At 46.7% G+C, this 6718-nt stretch overlaps 1 pseudogene; it reads right to left on the reverse strand.

Moving 5' to 3' along the window:
- Positions 1-6125, reverse strand: part of LOC21403801 — a 17636-nt pseudogene extending 11511 nt beyond the window's left edge.
- Positions 6126-6718: the final 593 nt, after the last annotated feature.

The following is a 6718-nucleotide window of genomic DNA, read 5'->3' on the forward strand; positions in this document are numbered from 1 at the left end:
TTAATCGTCCAAGAAGGTGGAAATTGGATGACACTGCTCATCCAATACCTAATGGACGCAGAGACGGGTTAGGTATAGAGCTGCTAGGTACTTATTGTACGACGACTTGCTCTACCGACGAGGCTATTCAACACCTCTACAGTGGTGTCTGGGTGATGCCGAAACCCAGAAGGTCCTCCAAAAAATCCATGAAGGAGTCTGTGGTAACCATACTGGGGGACAGTCTCTGGCTCTAAAGGTTTTGAGGCAAGGATACTACTGGCCCACGCTAAAAAATGACGCTTTTCAATACGCCCGACGTTGCGATAAATGCCAAAGGTATGTCACAATTCTTAGAGCACCTTCAGAAAATTTAACTTTGATTCTCAGTCCATGGCCCTTCGCCAAATGGGGGGTTGACCTGATCGGGCCATTACATCTTGCACCCGGGGGATTTAAGTTTACAATCGTTGCGGTAGACTACTACACGAAGTGGGCAGAAGCAAAGGCTCTAACTACAACCACGGAAGCGGCCTGCACCAAATTCATGTGGGATCACATCGTGTGCAGGTTCGGGGTTCCCCACTCGATAGTATCCGACAACGGGAAGCAGTTCGACAACGTCTCAACACGCAGATTCTGCGATAGCTTGGGCATTTGGAAAGACTTCTCGGCACCGATCCATCCACAATCAAATGGACAAGTCGAGGCGGTCAATAAAATATTAAAGTATACACTAAAAAAGAGACTCGACGATCTGAAAGGGAAATGGGCCGAGGAACTCCCCAAGGTCCTATGGGCATACAGAACAACGAGCTGAACTACCACGGGTGAGACACCCTTCTCCATGGCGTATGGCGTCGAGGCAGTGCTCCCCATAGAAATCGAAACGCCGACTCTAAGAACCGTCGTCCATAACGACGATGACAACGCGGAGGGCATGAACGGAGAACTCGACTTGTTGGAAGAAAAGAGGCTCGACTCCCAACTACGTCTCGTTGCCTATCAGCAAAGAACAGCACGATACTACAATAAGAAAGTTCGGCAGAGAAGGGTCATCCCAGGAGACCTAGTATTAAAAAGGGTGACACAGAGCACGAAACCTAAAAATACTGGTCCACTGGGCCCAACTTGGGAAGGGCCCTACCACATAAGGAAAGTGCTATGCCCTGGTACCTACATTTTGGAGAGCCTCGACGGCAAAAGGATTCAACACCCATGGAATGCAGAACAGCTAAGGCTGTACTACCAATAGTGTATGAAATTCTTACATATCTCAATTGTACATTCTTTACAAGTTGAATAAATTGATATATTTGCAGGAGGAAAAGAATTCACCCATTAATAACATGTCTGCTTAAAAAAAAAAAATCAAGGTTATATTAAACAGACATGGGGGAACAGAGGTCCACGGATCACTAAAAAATGACACGACGACCCTAAGGGGTGCAATCGACGTCAGATCCTCCAAGGAGGAAAAATGAGGACTTAGCAAAATTCCAAAGAATTTCCTAAGATGACGACCCCAAGAAGTGTAATCGACGCCAGATCCTCCAAGGAGGAAAGATGAGGACTTAGCAAAATTTCAAGGAATTTCCTAAGACGACGACCTCATGGGGTGCAATCGACGTCAGATCCTCCAATGAGGAAAGACGAGGACTTAGCAAAATTCCAAGAAATTTCCTAAGACGACGACCCCAAGGGGTGCAATCGACGTCAGATCCTCCAAGGAGGAAAGACGGTGACTTAGCAAAATTTCAAGGAATTTTGCTAAGACGACGACCCCAAGGGGTGCAATCGACGTCAGATCCTCCAAGGAGGAAAGACGAGGACTTAGCAAAATTCTTGAAATTTTGCTAAGACGACGACCCCAAGGAGTGTAATCGACGTCAGATCCTCCAATGAGGAAAGACAAAGACTTAATAAAATTCTAAGGAATTTTCTGAGAAAGCAGCAATGGCAAGTCAAGGTATAAATTAAACCTGTTACCTTTCATATATAAAATGCAGATAAAATAAAAGCTGTTCGAATCGAGTAATAAGTTACAAAACACCAAAGAAAATAGAAAGAAGGAAAAACGAAAATGTCCTAGGCTTTGCCACTAGCCGCCGATCCTTCACCATCAGCAGGAGGGGATACGTTGTCATCATCAGCAGGAGGGGGAGAATTGTAGAGAAAGCTCAAGTCCCACTCAGGACGCTCATTTTTAATCAAATCGATGATTTGTTGACCCGCCGATTGGAAATCCTTGTTACGGATATCCATGAGCTCTGGAGAAGTCTTGAACTCTTTAATAATCTCAGCGCGCCTGGCGTCGAAAGCAAATGCAGCTTCTGCCTCGGCTTCTCTCTTCCCCTCAGTCTTCCCCTCGGCGAAACGCCTCGTCGCTTCCTTAGCTGCTTCGGACAACTTCTTATCAAACAGGTCTGCCCGCTCCGTGAGACTCGCGACCTCAGCTTTCAACTTTACTAGTTCATCTTCCAAACTCGCCAGCTTGGCCAAGGCCACGTCCCTCTTCTCGACGACCTCATTTAGCTTCTTTTTAGCGTCGGAGACAAGGGACTGGAGCTTGGCTAACAAAATCTTACGTGGATTTGGAAGGAAATCTGTTTTCGCTGACGGTCAACCAAGGAAGATTGGGTGGCAGTAACCCAGTGTGGCTCGAGAAAAGGCTCATAGAGAGCCTGAAAGACGAGGGAGAAGCGAGGGGGAAGTTTCAGCATCGCCCCAATCTCGGCATCAGATATGTCCGGGACTTGGAACTTGGGGTTTTAGCCCCCGGAATAAGCACGCGCTCTCTCGGCGCCAGCGGAATGTCGACGTCAGGAATAGGGACCGTCGGCGTCCATGTTTCTACCACCGACGTTTTTTCCTTGCGCCTCTTTTTCCGCCCAAGATCCGTCTCCGACTCCGAAGGGCCCTTGGTCTTCTTGCTCCTCGGAACGTGGGAAGAAGAGCTAGTTTTCTCCTTTCCCTTCGACGGGGGCGGTTGACTCGGTGGGGGCTGTTGGTTCGATGGCGGCTGCTGGCTCGGCCCAGATTGCCGACTGTCAGGAAGTTGAATTCTCAGTGACACCATCTCTGCGGAAACGACGAGACGAAGATATAATCAGCGTTTGAAAAACGAGAACCGTAATAAGGAAAGGCGTCGAAAGCAGGAATTACCATCGTCGCTTAGGTGGAAGTATGCGCGGACGGCGTCTAGGTCCGAAGGGTTGGGGAGATCAAGGATTAAGCCGGCAGCGCGAAGGTTGGCCTCGGTCAGAAGCGTGTTAATATGGCGAACCTCTGACGAAAAAGAGAAAGCCTTCTCGATCCTCGCCAAACTGTTGCCAGAAAACTTCGGCCGGTCCTGGCTAACTGGAGGGTAAAAGACTATCAGCATATGAACAAAAAGCAAAGTCAGATAAAAGAAAGCCAAGAGGCTTACCCATATTCCCAAACGCCGCATGCACCTGCCTTCGACGGGGCAGGCGATCGTTGGGATGAAAGTTGAAAGGCCCCCGAATCATGAAGAACATGGGCTTCCACCCGTGTGACGACAAGGGAATACCCAGTATAAGTTTCCCAAATCTGGGCTGAGACCTCCCGTGACCACTCAAAAAATACCACCCCTCATACTTGGCGACGTAGTATAACTTGTATATAAATCGGAACTCATCCAAAGGGAGTTTCATATCGAATTGCTGGTGCCATAAAATCCAAGCACCAGCGAAGCAGTACCAGAAGTTCGGCGCCAGCTGAGCGGGAAAAATGCCATAAAAATGGCAGTAGTCCTTTACAAATGGATGAACTGGGAGGGTCATCCCCGCCGTAACCGCTCTAGTATAGACTGGAAGGTATCCGGTCGGCGGCATGCTGGTTCTAAAATGCATGTCCGGGAGAAGGTATTCGAACCACCTCCCGTCGATGCATCCTTCCTTCACAGCCGGGATGATATCCTTGTTCCAAACCCTCGACGCCACAATGTCGGCTGTGAAGAAAGGCCTGTCCGGCTCACCACTCGTGGCAGCCAGGGGAGCATCTACCGTCGAGGTAGCCAACCCGCCTACTCTGCCCCCGGTGAAGGGGATCCGCTCAACTATCTCGTCCAGAAACCATTCGACGCTACCGAATTCGCTTCCGAAGTCGTCGCCCGGTTCATATCTTTCTCCAACATCTTCAGTGTCCCTCACCACGGAGTTGACGCTGGAAGATGAAGAATACCATGAGATCTCCACCACAGAAGGGGGGTCTGGACGGACGACAGGAGAATCCTCTCGACTGGGGGAACTTTGGGCCATTGTTTTGGTGATTAAAAAGACAAGAAACTAAGTTAAAACCCTAACGTCGAGAGGAAGAAATGATGGCTATTCTAAGCGACGACTACGCAAACGCTTCGACTTGACGTCGACCATTCATATGAGAATGGTAACGGCGAGTGCTCATAGAATTCCAGATTCTCCAGAACCCAGAAACCAGAAGCGCGCAGACAACAAAGAGATGGGGACAGAACTATCCAATGCGAAAAAATAAAACGTAGTAAGTCTCCCTAACATCTACATTCCACACATTTTTTATACATATACACATGGTTCAAACAAAAGGAGAGGAGCGGCCCATGAGTAAGAAAAGCAGACCAAGGGTGGAAAGGCTTACCGGTGAAGAAGGATTCCCGGGAAAGTCTTGAAGAAAGAACGGCTTCGCGATACGCCTCGAAGAGCAAGAAGCACGAACCAGAGGTTGGAGAGGAAGGATTCCGACGAAGAAGGCGGCAGTTCAACAGGTGCGAAGAGGGTTTGAAGTTTTGAAAAAATGGCTCTCAAGTTCGTAGAGAGTATTTAAAGGAACGGACATCCTTTACCCTGACCGTTGGATGAAGATCTTAAAATCCAACGGCAAGAGAATCCTGCCCGGATCTGACGATGATAAAATAGGGCGGGAAGCGGAGATGTTGCGATCCAAGGGCCCATATTCGTCCTTTCAAAATAAGACCGTACGTCATCATGGAGAATCAATCGACACGACAGTTGCGTCCCCCGAAAGAAATCCGAAGCGCCCAGGCCATCATTGCGAACGAAGGCTCGGGACCGGTTTCCCACACCCAAAGTACGGAAGGACAACCGAACCTAAGTCCGAGGCCGCCTGAAAAGAGCCCTCGACCTGGGGGGTAGCTGTTGTGTGGGAAAATGTGACGGACACATGGACGAACGGAAATGCGACACGTGGCTTTGACTACTCCCCGCCAAACAAAAACCCTCGACGCCTACGGACCCCTCCTATTCCGCTAGAAAGCGCGAAGTCCAAATTAGGACGACGATCCCTTAAGGCATCGACAGATCGCGCCGTAGACACGAAGATCTCTCGACCGCAGAAAGGACCCAAAGAGGGCGATTGGGCCAAGCAGCGCTGACGACGAGGGGAACGTTCTTTAGAATATGTGACGGGTTGCGTGCAAAAGTGGAAGACGTCTGCAGGCATTAATTGCAAGCTCTCAAACTGCCCCACACAGGGGACAGAAAAGTATTACGGAGAAGTACAGAGCCGTAATAGGAGACTAATTGGCTGAGTGAACAGTGCTAATTAGTGGGCTACGTCTGGGCCTACCAAGGAAGAGCACTTGAGTGCTCCCACCTAGGAAGGAAACCCCCTAAGCGACGGAAGCCCAGTATAGAAGGATGAAGACCCCCAGTAAGGCAGGGGTTGAGAGATTCTAGCAAAGAGAAAAAAAAAAATTGAATAAGAGCAATCATTGTAAATTGTTACTTTCTCAAAATAAATACAAAATCACAGTGGATGTAGCTCTCATTATATGGAGTGAACCACTATAAAATTCCTTGTGTCGTTTATCTATGCATGATTTAGTTAACGCACAAACATACATATTCAACTAATCCTCACATGTTCACTACACACAGGCCGGTAATCCAAAGAGAAACTCAGAAATAACCCGGCCGGTTTTTGTTGGTGAAATTTGACCGTCAACAGTTGTCATCACAAACAAAAAAAGAAAAATGCAAAGAGAAAGAGAAACTTAAAGCTCATCAAGTAAACTCCACCTGCCCATCCCAAACTGCGGAGGAAACATGTGTCTCTTGATCATAAAGTACTGAAGCATCCATTGGTCCAGGGTTCGTTCCGTAAGGGTCCATGAATGTTACGCCCATTGGTGACAGTGGAAATAATCAATCTACCATAGAAGCACAAAGCAAGATCAGCATATTTAAGTTCATAATCATACTATGCAGACTTGATAAACGCACCAAGAAAGAGGAAAAGTTAGTGACATGAGAATACCAATTAAGAATCCAACATTCAGCTCATAACTTTATCAAGTATGGCAAAACAACAACTCAATAAAGCTTCACTTTGATAAGTTATACCAAAACATCAAAAATGTGGTTTGTATATCCAATCAAAATTTTTTATATGCTTGTTGGAAAAATAAACTCTAAAGTCACATCAACCAAAGATTAACTATTGAAAGAGGTAACTAGTTTCACAGGTGAAATCTGCTTCTCTCTCTATTGTATTAATAGCTTAATTTAGTAAATAGGTTGTAATTAAGATAGAATGGAATCTCCAATGTAGTTCTTAACAAACTCAAATTGAAGAAAACATAACAATTGTCCATATTTACTTTTTACAAATTAAAATTCCCATCAAGACTTTTTTTCTTTTTTCTTCTCAACCAAAAAATTTTGAAATTCTGATACACAAAGACAAAACACTAGTAACTAAAACCGAAAAAAAAAAAGAA

This window comes from Morus notabilis, unplaced genomic scaffold (assembly GCF_000414095.1).
Source record: "Morus notabilis unplaced genomic scaffold, ASM41409v2 Scaffold409, whole genome shotgun sequence".
In the NCBI taxonomy this organism is placed as follows: domain Eukaryota; kingdom Viridiplantae; phylum Streptophyta; class Magnoliopsida; order Rosales; family Moraceae; genus Morus; species Morus notabilis.